We start from the raw sequence: 18,906 nt of genomic DNA, 5'->3' as shown, positions 1-18,906 counted from the left end.
TCTAAGTGGATATCTAGCTTAATTAGTTAGGGATAGTAACCGCCGCAATAAGCAAGCTACACCTATGCTTGTTTAACCAGTCTATGTAATTCAGTCCTTGATGGTTGTTGTCTGTATATAGATCTACTTTTCTTCATTCCCCCTGCCATTGAAGCAGAGAACTATGCTGGATATGCGTGAAGTATCAGTCTTCCTCCCCTGCCATTGAAGCAGAGAGCTATGCTGAATAGGCATTGAAAGTGAAGTATCAGGCTTATTTGGTTAGAAGTAGTAACCACCATAACCAGCAAGCTACTCCCCGCATTTTTTGTGACTGGAAATCCTTTTTTTTTTTTCCACATTACCTCTTGCCGTTGAAGTTTAGAGCAATGTTGGAGTCGCATTAACTGTGTATATGTTTATTGAATAAGGATATTATCTCCACGAAATAGTCGTCATTGGTATTATCTCCAGGTAGTAGCTGTCATTCCCACGAGCCACCCACTCTTCATACACATCCTCTAGACTTTATAGATCCACAATATTTATCCCACGCCCCTTTGAAGTCCTTCACAGTTCTGGTCTTCACCACTTCCTTCGGAAGGGCATTCCAGGCATCCACCACCCTCTCCGTGAAGAAATACTTCCTGATACTGGTTCTGAATCTTCCTCCCTAGAGCTTTAAATCATGACCCATGCTTCTGCTGATTATTTTGCAACGGAAAAGGTTTGGGGTTGTCTTTCGATCATTAAATCCTTTCAAGTACCTGAAAGTCTGTATCATATCACCTCTGCTCCTCCTTTCCTCCAGGGTGTACATATTTAGATTCTTCAATCTCTCCTCATAAGACATTTGATGAAGACCATCCACCTATTTGGTCGCCCTTCTCTTACCGCCTCCATCCTGTCTCTGTCCCTTTGTAGATATGGTCTCCAGAACTGAGCACAGTACTTCAGGTGAGGCCTCACCAAGGACCTGTACAAGGGGATAAAACTTCCCTTTTCTTACTCGATATTCCTCTCTCTATGCAGCCCAGCAATCTTCTGGTTTTAGCTATCGTCTTGTCACATTGTTTCGCCAACTTCAGATTATTAGACACTATCACCCCAAGGTCTCTCTCCTGCTCCGTGCACATCAGCCATTCACCCCCCATTGAATACATTTCTTTCGTATTTCCACACCCCATATGCATGAATTTGCACTTCTTGGCATTGAATCTCAGCTGCCATATCTTCGACCACTCTTCCAGTTTCCTTAAATCCCGTCTCATTCTCTCCACTCCTTCTGGTGTGTCCACTCTGTTGCAGATCTTAGTGTCATCCGCAAACAGACAAACCTTGCCTTCTATCTCATCTGCTATGTCGCTCACATAGATATTGAACAGGACCGGTCCCAACACCGATCCTTGTGGCACTCCGCTTAACAACGCTCTCTCTTCAGAGTAAGTTCCATTTATCATCACACATTGTCGTTTGTCCGTCAACCAGTTTGCAATCCAGGCTACAACCTTGGCACTCACTCTTAAGCTTCTCATTTTATTCACCAGCCTCCTGTGCGGGACCGTTTCAAAAGCCTTGCTGAAATCCAAGTAGATGACATTGAGCGTTCTTCCTTGATCCAATTCCCTAGTCACCCAGTTGAAAAAGTCAGTCAGATTTGTCTGACAGGATCTTCCCCTGGTGAATCCATGCTGCCTCTGGTCCAGCAATTCCTCAGACTGTAGATAGTTCACTTTTCTTTCTTTCAGCAGCGACTCCATCACTTTACCCACCACTGAGGTGAGGCTAACCGGCCTGTAGTTTCCAGCTTCCTCTCTGCTCCCACTCTTGTGAAGCGGGACGATCACCGCTCTTCTCCAATCACTCGGCACCACTCCCGTTTCTAGTGATCTATTGAACAGGTCACGCAACGGGCCCGCCAGCACATCGCTGAGCTTCCTCAGTATCCTGGGATGAACCTCATCAGGCCCCATGGCTTTGTCCACTTTCAGTTTTCCAAGCTCTTCCCATACATTCTCTTCTGTAAACTGAGTTACATCTACTCCACTCCCCTCCAGTTTCTTGTTAACTAGTTACAGTCCTTCTCCTGGGTCCTCTTTAGTGAACACCGAACTGAAGTATTTGTTTAGTATTTCTGCCATTTCTTCATCTCTCTCTACACATTCATCCTTTTTACCTTTCAATTTCACTATACCACTTGGAACTTTTCTCCTTTCTCTGATGTATCTGAAAAATGTTTTGTCACCTCTCCTTACCTCTTTGGCAATCCTTTCTTCCGCTTGACTTTTTGCAGTCTTGATTACTTTCTTAGTCTCCCTCAGTTGTACCAGATATTCTTCTTTGTGCTCCTCCCTTTGGGATCCTTTATATTTCTTGAATGCTGTTCTTTTAGCTTTTATTTTGCCAGCCACTTCCTTTGAGAACCAGATAGGTTTCATTTTTCTTTTGCTTTTCTTTACTTTTCTAACATATAGATTAGTTGCCTTGATAATTGCTCCTTTTAGTTTGGTCCACTGTTGATCCACATCTCTCTTATTCTCCTAGCCTTTTAGTTCTTTCTCCAGGTACTTCCCCATTTCCTCAAAGTCTGTGGTTTTGAACTGCAAAACTCAGTTCTTCGTGCTTTTTCTCTGTATCCTTTGTGTGATATGAAACCATACCATTTGATGATCACTTGTGCTGAGGTGGGTGCCCACTTGGACATCAGAGACATTATCTCCATTAGTGAATACTAAATCGAGTATAGCTCCCTCTCGTGGGTTCCATTACCATTTGTTTGAACAAGGCCCCTTGCAGGGCATCCACTATTCCTCTACTATTGTTAAATTCAATAGAAGGGATTCTCCAGTCTACATCTGGCAGATTAAAGTCTCCAACGATCACCACTTCTCTCTTCTTTCCCATCTTTTGGATGTCTTCAACCAGATCTCTGTCATGCTCTTCCTTTTGATTTGGAGGCCTGTATACCACTCCAATGTAAATGGATGCCCCATCATCTTTTTTTAGGTCGGCCCATATTGATTCTTCATTGCCCCATCTTCCTTGCAGCTCAGAAGCTTGGATATTGTTTCTGACATAAAGAGCCACTCCTCCCCCTTTCCTATCCTCTCTGTCCTTCCTTAACAAGTTGTAGCCCGGTATGGCTCTATCCCAATCATGAGATTCCGTGAACCACGTCTCTGTGACAGCAACAATGTCCAAGTCCGCCATTAGGGCTTGCAGATCTGGGATTTTATTACCCAAACTACGGGCATTTGTGCTCATAGCTTTCCAGCTTTTCTCGTTCAGTTCACTGCTTTTCCTGGACTCCTTTTGTGACTTTAGTTGAGTTTTGTTATTCACTTCACCTTTTCCCATTGCAATTGTGCAAAGGAAAGGATTATTGCCTCTGATGACAGATTCATCCATCGCAATGAGCTTTTTCCTTTGGTTACTGATCTGGAATTTCTATATGCATTGGGTTTCTTCTCTCTTCTCAGTTAACACTTCAATCTTTTTCTCAAGAACTTCTTCAGTATTTAATACAGAGAAGGCTTTTTGTACTTGTTGTACTTGATACAGTGTGTGTCTCCACATCACAGATCTAATTCTACCAGAGCCCAGTTCTTTTGAATTGCATCAGGAAGGTAGTTTTCCAATTTTAGATGCCTTCCATTCTGTACTTTGGCACAAATTCAGATTAGTCTCCTTCACTGAAATAAATAAGATCATTTCCAGTTTAAGGTCAGTTCCTCGCCTTTAGACCCCTAACTGTTCTGGATTCTGTGTAGCCTTAAGGGTATTTTAAACGATACCTTGACTAAATGTTTTAACTCTGTTTTGTATGAAGGCATATTTCCAGATTCCTTCAAGACTGCAATTGTCCATCCAGTTTTAAAGAAGCCCGCCCTATAGGTATTCAGTCTTAACAGCTATAGGCCAACATCCATTCCAATGTGGATTTCTTCAAGAGCATGATTGAAAGACCTATTTGTTTTTCTAATGAACTCACTGTTAAAGTGAGCTGTTCTTGTAGACATATCATATGCTTTTGACATCTTAAGTCTTTGTATACTTCTCAATAGGCTGTACACATTTAGGGTCTGTAAAAGTGTTTTTATGCAGATTCAGATCTTTTTTGCAGGACTGGCAACAGCAGATGAGGTTAGGGGAGCACAGATCTTCCTGGACAGTCTGTACCTCAGGGTTCCATATTGTCATCTGGGTTACTTAATAATTATTTGCAATCCCTTGGGGCACTTATTACTTCCTTTGGTATATAATTCAGAATCTGTATTGATGACATACAATTGTTTCTGCTTGTTGTTTCCTGTTTATCTTCTACTCTTCAGTAACTTACTGCTTGTGCTAAGTCTATAAACATATGGCTGAATCAGAACAAGCTGGCTCTAAACATTTAAAAAATCAAGACCTCCTGGCTATATCATATAGTACCAACCCCCTCTCCCATCCCCAGCAGCACTATCTTCTTTGCAAATTAACAGGGTTATTCATCAAATTGCGTAAGGGCTCTAATGCCTGAAATATACATTATCTCATGTTTTAACACCAGAAATGACTACACCTTTATTCCTCGTGTTATGCTTGAGTTGTAAATCCCAACAAACTAGGTCGAGAGTACAATGTACAAATCTCATCTTTGTGTACTTTTCCTCACTCCAAATCACATCAAATCTTTACTGATGTGTACTATGCTGTTTGTACTTCTGATTGTGCATGTAAAACTGGCTTCCAAATCCTAGACCACCACCAAAACCTCACCTTGAGTTACTAGTTGACCCTCCTACAGTGGTATAAATAGTTTACTTATATGAGAGCCTTAGAAAGAGTCTCTCTCTCTCCTCTCCCCCTCTCTCTCCTCCAAATGTGGACATTATTTAATACACACTTGAATATTTCCCTAACCATGCTCTTTTGTTATTGTATTGCAGGTACTATTCATGTGAAATCTATAGCAAAATGATGAATCTAGGTCTAAAAGTCTTGATCTATCCTTTACTCCTGTGAATTGGGTTTCATTTTGTTTTCAGACACCCAGCTAATATTGAAATCCCAAACAAAATCTGTTCTGAAGTCCTCTTTTTTCAAGCATAAATTGGTCAGATGCTTTAAAATGTCTTGCCAATGGAAGACTTCAACATCATAGTCCAGGTCCTTGTTTTGTCTAGTGCTGAAATGATTACTGCAATTCTCTCTATGTAGGGCTTCCACAATACCAGCTGAAGGCATTGCAGCTCATAAAAATCCTGCCGCTTGGATTCTCACTTCTTATGCTCCCAGAGGTCATATCTCTCCAGTGCTATATGAGCTTCATTGGATACCGGTGGCACAGAGATTTAATTTTAAGTTGATTATCTTTATTTATAAGGCTGTCAGATTGAAGTCCCTGGATGTGGTCTGCATTCTGCAGAGAAGCCATTATTAACAATGCTAGCTATAAAATAGCCTATCTTCAGCAGACATGTAGATGAGCTTTCTCAGTAATAGGCCCCACATTATGAAATGCTCTGCCTCTGGAAATTCATGATACTGTTAATTATATAATTTTTCAAAGGAACTTAAAAGCTTTTTACTTTCAGATTTTCTCTTCAGGTTCCTAGTATCTCCTTCCATAGTAACATAGTAATAATGGCAGAAAAAGATCAAATGGTCCATCCAGACTGCCCAGCAAACTTCTTATGATAGTAACTGCACTCCATGCAGGTTACCCCCATGTTTTTGTTAAGGGTAGTAACTACTGCTCTGTACAGGTTACCCCCAAGTCTTACGTTAAGGGTAGTAATATTAAAAATCAAAACCAAGCAGCTGTCAAAACCATAACAAAATTACTGCTAGCAACATTATCAGCCTTCCTGATAATTCATACAATGCTGCTGCTTAAAAGTGCTTTGCTTTTGGACTTGGTAGTAGAAGCAGTCCCGCATTTTTTCACTAATGTCTGAGCTTCTGTACCTTGTACCATAAAAGTGAGGGCCCAGCGTTGGTTGTTCTCTGAATCCAATTCCCCTTTTCCCCCCTCGCCATTGAAGTGGAGAACAATTTTGTGGTAGTGTCAAAATCATGGAGGGTGGTAGTCCTCCATGCTAGTTACCCCCCACATAACCTTTTCTTAATTTCAAACTTTAGCCTTTAGGGATCGTTCTTATCCCATGCCCCTTTGAGTTCATTTACTGTTTTTTACTTCACCACCTCTTCCAGAAGGGAATTCCAGGCATCCACCAACCTTTCTGTGAAGAAATATTTCCTGATATTGGTTCTGAGTTGTCCCCCCTGAAGTTTTTTATAGCGACTCCTAGTTCTACTGTTTGCTTTCCTCCAGAAAAGGTTTGAGGAACATTCATCATTAAAACCATTCAGGTATCTGAAGGTCTGCATCATATTTCCCCTGCACCTCCTCTCTTCCAGGGTATACATATTCAGATCTTTCTGTCTCTCCTCCTAAGTCTTTTGATATAGACCTCACACCATTTTGGTCTCCCTTCTTTATCCTTTTTGAGATACGGTCTCCAGAACTGAATACAGTACTCCAGGTGAGGCTCACCAAGGACCTGTACAAGAGCATTATCACTTCTTTCTTCTTACTGATTGGTCCTCTCTATATTCAGACCAGCATTCTTCTGGTTTTAGTTATTGCCTTGTCACATTGCTTTGCTTCAGACACTATCACCCCTTGTACATTAGTCTTTCACCCCCCCCCCCCCCCCATCACATACAGCTCTTTTAGATTACTGCACCCCAGATGCATGACTGCATTTCTTTCACTGAATCCCAGCTGCCAAATCTTCAATCACTCTTCAAGTTTTCTTAAATCACTTTTCATTCTCTCTACTCCTTCAGGCATGTCCACTCTGCTGCAGATCTTAGTATTATCCACAAACAGACAACCTTTATTTTCTATTCCTTCCACAATGTCACTCACAAAAAGAACCAGTCCCAAAACCAATCCCTGTGGTACTCCACTTAACACGGTTCTCTCTTCAGAGTATGTTGCATTTACTATTACACACTGTCTCCTGTCAGTCAACCAGTTTGTAGTCCAAGCCACCACTTTGGCACCAAGTCCCAAGCTTCTCATTTTATTCGAAAGCCTCCAGTGCAGGACTGTATCAAAAGCTTTGCTGAAATCCAAGTAAATGAAATCTAGTGCTTTTCTTTGATTCAATTCTAGTCACCCAATCACAAAAAAATCAATCAAATTTGTCTGACAGGACCTTCCCCTGGTGAATCCATACTGCTTCGGGTCCAGCAACCTCTTAGACTGCAGATAATTCACTATCGTTTTCTTCAGCAGTGTCTCCATTAATTTTCACACCACCAAGTGAGGTTAACCAGCCTGTTGTTTCCAGACTCCACTCTGCTATCATTCTTGTGAAATGAGAGCACCTCAGCACCTCAGCTTTTCTCCAGTCTCAAGGTATCACTCCCGTTCCATAGCCTCAAATACAAACTTATAGAGAGATTTAATAAGTTGCGATATAAACACTTATTACACAATAATGGCATATTGCAGCAATATTACACATTATTTGGGCCAAAAACATGCCCCCATTACAAAGAGCTGATTTGCATGCATACATTTTGCAAATACATGCAAAGCAGCTAAAAGTAATCCTACGCCAGGGGTGCTCAAACTGGTCCTAAGGGCCCCCCAGCGAGTCGGGTTTTCAGGATATGCATGCGAAAATCTACAAACACAGGAGGTAGTGCATGCAAATAAATCTCATGCAGATTCATTAGGGATATCCTGAAAACCCGAATGGCTGGGGGGCCTGTAGGACCAGTTTGAGCAACCCTGGCCAAAGCTAATAAAATAACGCGATTTGCCAAAAATCTGGCAAATCACATTGGGCCGGATTTTAAAAGCCCTGCGCGCGTAAATCCAGCCGGATTTACGCACGCAGGGCACTCGCATGCCTATTTTGCATAGGCTGCCGGCGCGCGCGTAAGTCCCGGGGCTTCATAAAAGGGGCGGGGGAGGGGCGTGTCTGGGGGTGTGTCCGGGGATCAGGGGGCGGTTCGGGGTGGGACCGGGGGTGTGGCACAGGCCCGGAGGCATGGTCGAGGCTTCTGGACCAGCCCCCGGGTCGGGTGATGGCACACCAGCAGCCCGCTGGCGCGCGCAGATTTACACCTGCTTTCGGCAGGCATAAATCTGGCAACAAAGATAGGGGAGGTTTAGATGGGGCCGGGGGGGGTGGGTTAGGTAGGGGAAGGGAGGGGAAGGTGCGGGGAGGGTGGAAAGAAAGTTCCCTCCGAGGACGCTCCAATTTCGGAGCGGCCTCGGAGGGAACAGGCAGCGTGCACCGGGCTCGGCGCGCGCAAGTTGCACAAATGTGCACCTCCTTGCGCGCGCCGACCCCGGATTTTATAAGATACACACGGCTACGCGCGTATCTTATAAAATCCAACTGAGTTGTAGATATTTTCCCACCGGGGTATTGGGATGCTAACACATGTCCTGATTCTCCTGCACTAATATTTAAAGGGCCACATCGCCTGAAAAAGCCCTCTCCCCAAATGTAAAAATGCCTTCTGGGGAGTGTTGCACCCGTCGGTCGCAGACGGCTGAGACCTTTGCTGCTCACCTCTCTTTTCCCTGCTACAGCGATTCTCAAGGCCATAGCGGCCTCAGCCTGCAAACGCCGCTTTCCTCGGCGTCCCCAGGACGGCGTGGGCGATCCCGTCTGACATCTTGAGTCCGGGATTACTTAGGGCACACACGCGCGCCAGGCCCTCTCTTACTTACGTCATGGCGGGAACCTCGGGAGCATCCCCAAGCATGACGTCACCCGCTTGATGTATTTAACCCAGCCAGCCTAAGCTTCCTACGAGTTAGCAAGGACTTCCTTCCTGCCTATTCCACTCCATTCAGAGATGCTTCGCTTCACTACTTCCTGAACTAGAATGCCTTAGGTACCCACTCCTCGGGGGCCTTGTTATGGTCTGGTCATCCGCTCCTCGGAGGTCTTCCTGCCTGGAGATTCTTATCTTCCTGATTCAGGACATCGTGAGTTCAACCTACTGAATTCTACTTCTGCTTCTACCTAATAGCTGAAGGAACCGCCGGCATACCCCGTGCCTCGGGCCACTACCGTGCTCATTCCAGCTACCCTTCTACACTCTGGAGTAAGTACCATCATCTACTTCGCTCTGCTGACCTTCTGCACCTCTCTGGACTTCTACCTGCTGATCCTCAGCATACCCCGTGATGCGGGCCACTACCGGATCCCTCCAGAGAGTTCCCATCAGGAGAAGACTTCCCTGGCATACCCTGCTCTGCAGGCCACTACCAGGGATATCTGCATTGAGCTGCTTTACTACTTTGGACAGTGTCTTCTCTCCATGCTGTGGGTATTTCCCATGATTCGAGTACAATAAATCCTATCTCATCTGTGTCCGTCTTTACTGAAGCCACGCCTACCGCAGTGAGTCCCCACAGGACTCCTCCCTGTGGGTAGAACCAACTCTCACTACGGTCCAGGGTCCACAACCACACCAGATTATAACAGGGAGTTTGTGTAGACCCACACCACCTCTAGAGGTGGCCCAGAGGGGCTCAAACTTTAAAAATTAGAAAAAAATAATCATGTGTGATGCCATGCCTCATTGCAAATCCCTGTCCTTTACATAAATAGTCTTCTCCGAGTTCCAACCTACCAGACAAGGTATCTTTCCTCGCCCCCCCCCCCCCCCCCCCCCCCAACATTAGAAGTAGTCTCTGGTGTCTAATGACACCCCCCCCCACCCTAGCCACAATATTTTACTGGGGAGGGGTTAAAAATCATGGAAAGCCCCCCCCCCAGTGATATTTCTCCCCTTTTGCAGTAAAATATTGGACTATAGTAAATCTCTCCCTTAGATTGTAAACTCTCTGGGGACAGGGAAATACCTTTAGTACCTGAATGTAATCTGCTTTGAAGTGCCTGAAAAAGCAGAATATAAATCGCATATATAAATATAAAAATAAATAAATGATTCCACTGTGAGTCTATTCCATATTTTAACTACCATTTCTGAGATAAACTACTTTCTAATATTACAACTGAGTCTAACTTCTTTTGTGTCTCATAATATGACCCCTTGTTCTATCACTTCCTTTCTACTTAAAAAGGTTTGCTTCTTGTGCATTGACTATATCTTTGTGGCTTTTTTAAATGATTTTTTATTTATTGCATTTATTTTATTTATTTATTTTATTTGTGTGATTTTATATACTGAAGTTTGGAGCAAGCCTTCACTCCGGTTTACAGATAAAACAACTTATTACAGTAAACGTATAACAACATGTGTTACTGTTGAGATTACTGTGGTAGTGATGCAGTGGACCCTTGGGCCGGGCTGCCAGGAGGGTTCCTAAGGCAGACCGGGAGGCAGAGTCTATGGGTCTGGCAAGGCTTCACCTGGGACCCAGAATCCCCCCGGAAGGAGCCCGTAGGGATCCGGGCCCTTGGGACTTAGGCTGAAGGTGGGCCGCAGAGGTGGTGGCAGGAGCAGGCCCCGGGGAATGCAGAGGTCAGCAAGCAAGTCCAGCGGCAGGCCTGGAGTAGACAGGCTGCTAGCCAACAGTGTACGGAAGCCGGACCGGGTCTGGATAGGTAACTGGCAAACAGAGTTCGGAAGCGGGCCAAGGCAGGACCAGCAGCCAGTAGGCAGAGTTCTGAAGCAAGCCGGGGTTGGCTGGCGGCAGGCAGGCCAGAGTTCTGAAGCGGGCCGAGGTCGTGGCTGCGGCAAGCAGGCAGCGTACTGAAGCAGACCGGGATCGAGGCAGGCGGCAGGCAGGCAGGGTACTGAAGCAGGCCGGGATCAAGGCAGGCGGCAGGCAGGCAGAGTACTGAAGCAGACCGGGATCGAGAACCAGGAAGACAGTCAAGATAGTCTCTGAAGCAGGAACGGGAACGGAACCAGAAACCAGCAGAGTCCGGAAGGCAACTAGCATCCAAGGAACCTCGTTGCAAGGCGTCTACTAGGAGTCTGGACGCTGGTTAAATGCAGGCCCGGGGTGTGACGTCAGCCGGGGGGTTGTCCCGTACTTCCGGGTGCTGGACGCACATAAGGGCCTTCCTTGCGCGTGAGGCAAAGAGGGGGGCAGAGCTTCTGGCGGCCTGGACGGCGTTCTCCACGTGGCGGGGCTGCGGCCATGCGGCCCACCGGACTGGGACCTAGGCGTGTCTTCTCGTGGACCGGAGTGGAGGTAATCAGACCCGACCCCGAACATGGGGGAGGCGGTTGGGACCGCAACAACATGTATATAAAAATATCAAAATACATTCAAAATACATTCAAGCAAATCTCGAATAGGAAAACCACTGGCTTTCAAATACATAGAAAAATCACCTATATAGACCAAAAACCATCAAAAGGAAAAAAGTAGCATTATTGATGCCTGCAAATATCCAAGTCCTTAAATTGAGGATGCAAGCACTATTATAAGGAAAAACTAGCTTGAGGAGGGGAATTAAATCTATTAAAAGGACACAAATTCCCAACTAATAAGAGGTCAGATAGCATATGAAAATAAGTTTTCCATCACATTTCTAACTAATAAAAGATCAATTAAAAATCAATTAAACATTTGAAGGTACATTTTCCAGCACATTTTACCCTTTATCAGCTAAAAACTTTAATAACTGAGATGGGTGGAAAAAAATATATGAGACTTCATTATATTTTATGAATCATTTACATGGAAATTTCAAGACAATTAAGGCACCCAATTGCAAAACTTTACATCTCATTGAGAGAAATTATGTTCTCTTTCTTTGTGTATTCTTAGCCAAATCCGGAAAAACTCGAACTTTTAAATTAAGGAAAAGCCTCGACCAATGTCTAAAAAACATCTTAAGAGTTCAATCTCAATCTGACTCTAAAAGAAAGGAAACAATCAAAGATGCTGGTTGGGTGATTTCACTATCAAAATGCTCTAGAACCGCTGATATATTCAATTTTCAGAGTCCACAGGAGTTAAGAACTGCATATTTTGCCCATCTTCGGATTTTTATGAAACTTAAGTTCCTGCCACAGATTTGATTTTCAAGATTTTCAATCTTATTAGTCAAAATCTGGTTTTCTTTCATAAGTGATGGATGTAACTCAGTCACATTATCTATTTCCATTTTCATCTTCACATTCTACTCCTTCAAAAGTTGAAATTGGTTCCCAACATGGGTGACCTGTTGAGCCAAAGGGGTTAACTGAGCTGTTATGTTTGAATTTAAAGTCACTATAATGTCCCAAATAAATTCAGGGGACAATGTCCAAGGTCTACCTTGACAAAGGGCTTGAGTGCTGGCAGTTCCATTGATAGATTTTCTCCTTGTGAGGATTCCTCTTCAAAATGCTGCCAAATACCTCCGGTGGAAACTGCCTCTGTAACACCGGCAGAGTTGCTGCCGGGCTCTGCAGTGGTAGAAGCAAGTAAAATGGTCTCAGAGCAGGGCTCAGGCAGCACAGCGTCATCAGTGCGCGCCAAGCTCCGCTGTGGTGTAAGAATCCTAGCTGCAGCAAGATTTACAGAGCCGTCTTTTCTACTGGGGAAAGCAATGTCAGTGAATCAGGGAAGGAGTCGAGAGCCTCTTCCTCTCGGCTCTCTTCCAGTGATTCACCTCCCGGTAAGCAGGCCCCTCGCTTCACATGTGCATCCACCAGGCCGACAACTGGGACAGGTCTGAGAAACTTCCCTCTCCTTAGCCCTTCACTTGTGGTTTGAATGAGGCATATTAGCACAGTAGGAAACAAAACACAGGAGAGACGCAACAGCGTGTATAGCTAGGTCACCATCTTGGATGATCTTTGTGCCTTTCCTCGCCTCTCCTCTAGGTGATGAATATTTGGGTCCCCTAAATCTCATTTCATAGGCCTTTTAGTCACCCATTTCTGGACCTGCCTCTTCCCTTTGTATAATACTATAATAATTTGAAAACTACTGGAAACAAATAATGAACCAATAATCTGTCATTAAAATCACAGGAGCATGGTTTTCTACCATGTAAATATGCATTATGGAAGGCAATGGCAATGTAATTAAGTGTTCCAGTAAAAAATATTTCCCATTTTATATGATTTTATCCTCAGTTTTAACATTCAGCTGGCATAGCCAAAGCTATTTTGCTTGTTTGAACGTTTCTCACTTTAGCATAAGTAAAATTCCAGTAAAATGTCAGCAAATGTCTTCTGTGTATTAACGGTTCAAAAGGAAGTAGTGAGAATGAAAAGGACAGTGCTGTTATTTTAACAGATTTATACTTAGGGAAAACAATGTATGTCATCAGGACCATTACTATTAAGCAAAATGACTGTTTCCAGCAAATTACATAGCAAAGCCTAATATAAAATCTTGACAATGAAAACTCATTGTAATGTGATTGCACAGTGATGGTGTTGTCTTAAACAAAGCCTATAATTATGGCCTAACTAGTCTATATATCTTTTTAGTAACGATCATGTCTTCCTAATAGTATTTTTCTCACTGAAGTCCACAAAATGATTGACCATATGCTATATTAATTAAAATATGTTAACATTCTTTTGCAAATCCTACTTAACCTATAAACCTAGCCAAGATGTAATGTTTCAGCACACATTAGAGGAGATTTCAATTGATTTCTAAAAAAATTGAATCAAATAAAATTAAGGCCTTTCATGTATATTTTCACAGGCTGACTCAAATGCACCTGGGCAAAAATTCACCTTTCATAGAAAAGGATGACAAGCATAATTATTTCCAAACAAAACCTTCTAAAAATACACTGCCACTATATATTCTAGTCTCACTGGCAGCATGTTATAAAAGGCTTGAACATAAAATTGAGTGTGCAGTAACTACCTATTACCATCCACATGAATAATGTATAGTAAGATACAATTGCTGTTTTCCCCTCTGGCTCATGGCAGCATCTTGTTTCCTGAAACCAAGAGAAAAAGTGGGCATGAAGTTTATTACCGAATAAAGCTTCCTGCAGACTACTCCTTACTCCTAAGATCTGTTTATTACTTCCAGTAAGACCGATATTCAGAAGCCATTTAGATGGATAACTGAAAAGTTATCCATCTAAATGGCAAAGTGGCAATATTTGAAGTCATATGCGCCTAAATTTAAGTTATGTGGCTAACTCTGGTGACGCTGTTCTAAAGTCAGCCGGACATCCTTATTTGGTTAATTTTAAGATAGCTGGATATATTTAGTGGTGCGGCTGCGCCACTGAATATCCCGGTGAAGGCCTGGATTTTCTAAAATCGCAGGCCTTTGAGAATCGCGCGGTACCTAGGGGCGGGCCTGGGAAAGGCGGCAGCGATCGCACCACCGTGGTGTTATCACTGCCGGCTTTCACAAACCAATAACGCCACCGTGAAAAGTGGTGCTATTGGGCGCGTTACTGGCGGCGATAAGGGTTCCTACCTTTTCGCCGCCAGTGATGTCTCCACCGCGCCCGCCCTGGTGCTGCCCTGACTCCTCCCCTTCCGGTGCTGACACTGCCCCGACTCCGCTCCAATCTAGGTATCGCACGCGCACGCGAAAAGTCCCTTTTCGTGTGCGATACGCTATGAAAATGACCCCCTAAGTTAGCTGGATAGGTATATCTAGCTAACTTAACTAGCCCCTCCGTGGCTGAATATGGACCCAGTGTTTGTAATAATCAGGGCAGTGTGGCAAGTTTGACAGAGGTGTATATGCTGTACTTCATATATAAGGCTTGATGTACTAAGGGTTTTTCCCATTCTGTATCTACGAGAAAAATGCTTAGTACATAGGCCCCTATTTTGTGAAATGAGAATGAATAGGAAATAGGGGTGTGCACATACATATTTTTCATTTTTTTAATGTCATTCTTGTAACTATTTTGTTTCATTTCATTGTCATTTCAGCATGCACTAAAACAATTTAGTGCACATTAAAATATTTTAATGTGTACAAAATAAAAGTTGTCCTCAGCTCCCCATGCTTTCCCCAAAGAAACCTCATTATCGCAGTTAATAATATACCAAATCTTAACCACCCGTAACCCCGAACCCCCTTCCTTTCCATAATGTTCCCCTAGCTACAGAAGGACTGGAGACATCCCCAGCCACTCCTGGCCCATTGGTGCTGCAATACAAAATGGCACCAGATATTACAGATGTGCATTCGTTTAAATGAATGCCCAGTCCAAGACAAATGGCTCTAATTCATTTCACAAAATCTAACCAATGGTTAAACTGGTATCTTTTATATCATGTCAACTAGCCATTAAATCTTGTAGGACCCTTACTCCTAGAGTCAGTATTAAAAGCAGACTCTCATATGGTATAGGGTCACTTTACTTTATTTAATTTTTGTTCATTTTTTGTTCGTTTTTTGTATCTTTTCGTTCAAATAAAACCAATCTCTTGGACTTGCTGAAGAACTACAGATTATGACAAACTCATGCCAACTAACGTAATACATTCTGAAGCAGTGCTGAAATGTCAAGTCACGATCATATATACATTTAAACCATAATATCACAAAACCGCGTCCAAATCCCAGTCCCGACACGATCGTGTTTCAGACCCCAAGGTCCTGCTTCAGGGGAATAACTTCTTCCAAACTTCGTATCAGCAACATCCACAAAAGTCTATTTCTGTTCCATCAGCATGATTTCAAATGGCTTATTCCTGCATCTATTTCTTCTGACGCGGTCTGCATTCAGACTCGCACATTTACAACATGGCGACAAACCGGAACCTTTTAAACCCCTAACTGGAAGATACGGCAACACCCCCTGTCCTCTATCAGGTCATCTTCAAACAAAGTTTTGCATACGAAGAAAGTTCTCTACCATGTCCAGAATGTAATTCACACCCCCAGTGATATACGACGACAACCCCTGTCCTCTATCAGGTCGTCTTCAAACGAAGTTTCTCAAATGGGGGAAGTTCTCTACCACGTCCAGAATGTGAGTCACACCCACGATATCATCAAAGATCATCATTTACGTCCAATCGTCTATTAATTACACTTGACATCATCCCCTTGGACGTGAGAGAGGACTTCATATTTATTATTAGCCTTTGTGGTAAGGCAATTGGACATAAAAGAGGACTTTTGTGGGGAAGATGTCAAGTGTAATCCATTCCAATCCTTTTGGCTGCTGTGTATGTTCATCTGCCCAGGATTTTAATTGTTATTTACTGTAAAATCTCATTGTCACTGCCACTGATGAGGAAGGTTTATGTGTCAAGACTTTTCTCCCCTGCATGGGAAAGGCTGAAGGCTGCAGCTTCTGTCTGCAGTGCAGTGACTGATTTAAGTTTGGAACTATTGCAGCGAACAAGCAGCTGTGCCAGGCAGGCAGCCAGCACTAGCAGTGCTACACTAGTTATGCAACAGTGCCTCTCTAGGACTTTTTTACACTCTGTCTGGGTCTCAGCACCAGTCAGTGGATCCACAAAGAAAGCAGGCAGTCACTTTCTCAGGTTCAGCCAGCCTCTTTGTGGATTAATTTTGTTACTGCAGTAATAGTGCACAATCGGCTGCACTCACGCACATATTATAGCATTACTCATCATTCTCTTTTTTGTGTGTGTGAGTGTGTGTGTATGTGTGTTAGAGATGTGAATCGTGTGATCGATCGTCTTAACGATCGATTTCGGCTGGGAGGGGGAGGGAATCGGATCGTCGCAGTTTGGGTTTTTTAAATATCGTGTAAATCGTGTAAATTGAAAACCGGCACACTAAAACATCCATAAAACCCACCCCGACCCTTTAAAATAAATCCCCCCACCCTCCCGAACCCCCCCAAAATGCCTTAAATTACCTGGGGTCCAGTGGGGGGGGAGGGCGGGAAAACCGGCACACTAAAACAACCCTAAAACCCATCCGACCCTTTAAAATAAATCCCCCACCCTCCCGAACCCCCCCAAAATGCCTTAAATTACCTGGGGTCCAGAGGAAGGGTCCCGGTTTGATCTTTTACTCTCGGACCTTGGACCTCCGTGCGTTGTAGAAACAAAATGGTGCAGGCGCTACCTTTGACCTGTCATATGACAGGCCAACGCCATTTTGTTTTTTTGTCCCCCGACATCAGGAGCGTAGGAGATTGCTCCCGGACCCCCGCTGGACCCCCAGGGACTTTTGGCCAGCTTGGGGGGGCCTCCTGACCCCCACAAGACTTGCCAAAAGTCCAGCGGGGGTCCGGAACGACCTCCTGCAGTCGAATCGTTTTTCCGTACGGAAAAACGATTCGCGGTAGGAGATCGCTCCCGGACCCCCGCTGGACCCCCAGGGACTTTTGGCCAGCTTGGGGGGCCTCCTGACCCCCACAAGACTTGCCAAAAGTCCAGCGGGGGTCCGGAACGACCTCCTGCAGTCGATTCGTGTTGCCGAATGGCTGGCGCCATTTTGCGCAAAATGGCGCCGGCCATTCGGCAACACGATTCGACTGCAGGAGGTCGTTCCGGACCCCCGCTGGACTTTTGGCAAGAATTGTGGGGGTCAGCAGGCCCCCCCCAAGCTGGCCAAAAGTCCCTGGGGGTCCAGCGGGGGTCCGGGAGCGATCTCCTACCGCGAATCGTTTTTCCATATGGAAAAACGATTCGACTGCAGGAGGTCGTTCTGGACCCCCGCTGGACTTTTGGCAAGTCTTGTGGGGGTCAGGAGGCCCCCCCAAGCTGGCCAAAAGTCCCTGGGGGTCCAGCGGGGGGTCCGGGAGCGATCTCCTACGCTCCTGACGTCGGGGGACAAAAAAACAAAATGGCGCCGGCCTGTCATATGACAGGTCAAAGGTAGCGCCGGCACCATTTTGTTTCTACAACGCACGGAGGTCCGAGGTTCGAGAGTAAAAGATCACACCGGGACCCTTCCTCTGGACCCCAGGTAATTTAAGGCATTTTGGGGGGGTTCGGGAGGGTGGGGGATTTATTTTAAAGGGTCGGGGTGGGTTTTAGGGTAATTTTGTGTGCCGGTTTTCCCGCCCTCCCCCTTCCCCCGATTTACGATTTTTTGACGATAAATCGGGGGAATTGTTATTGTATCGCGGCTCTAACGATTTTTGACGATTTAAAATATATCGGACGATATTTTAAATCGTCAAAAAACGATTCACATCCCTAATGTGTGTATGTTGTTCAGACACTAGTCTGAAGAGGAAAATATAGTATATTAAAATAGTACTGTAGTGCATTCTCTCTGTGTTGTTCAACCTTACGCATAGTGATCACACACATTCATCTGATTGAAAATAAAGACTGAAACATCTTTTGTCCAGTCCATTATTTTAATCACAATAAGCAGGTACATCACCTGATAAAATCATATCATGTCAGGTAAAGGTAGATCCCATGGCAAGCCTGCATTTGGAAATAAAGTGGCATTTATTAAAATCCAAAACATTAGCAGGAGAGGCAGGCATATCAAGCCGCAAGAAATTGAAATTTGGGGAGAAGGATATGCCAGCCCCACTTGTAATGTAGGCAGATCCTGTTGTGTCAGAGGAGAAGGAAAGGGCAGTCAGCAGCCAACAGGTACAACCACCACCAGTGCCTGTGGAAGCTGAAGTGCAAGTGGTAAAACCTAAAGCACTGGCAGCGCAATCAACCACTGGTGCAGCACAAAGCAGCAAAATCAGTTATGACAATCACATTCTCTGAATCACAGTTTGAAACATCTCCATTTAAAGGATTTCCTGAATCAGATATGGGAAAGTTGTTAGTACAGACCCTGAATTAGGAGAAAATTGAGTATTGTTTTAGTCTCCACTTCAGTGATGGAGGAAAGAGAGGCAGGAGCTGATGTTAGTGAGGGGAAAGCAGGTCAGACTGACAGTGCAGGAACAGAGGATGAGTGAATCCTCTGTCTGTTTCTCAGGCTTCATCTGTCTCCACTGTTGGGAAAGTGGGTCTCAGGTGGTTGCTGCACCTGTTAGCACCAAACTATAACGTGCCCTCCAGAACTACTTTCAGCAGAAAGGTCTT

The sequence above is a fragment of the Rhinatrema bivittatum genome, chromosome 2 (genome assembly GCF_901001135.1).
Source record: "Rhinatrema bivittatum chromosome 2, aRhiBiv1.1, whole genome shotgun sequence".
Lineage (NCBI taxonomy): Eukaryota > Metazoa > Chordata > Amphibia > Gymnophiona > Rhinatrematidae > Rhinatrema > Rhinatrema bivittatum.
This window is presented reverse-complemented; position numbering follows the sequence as displayed.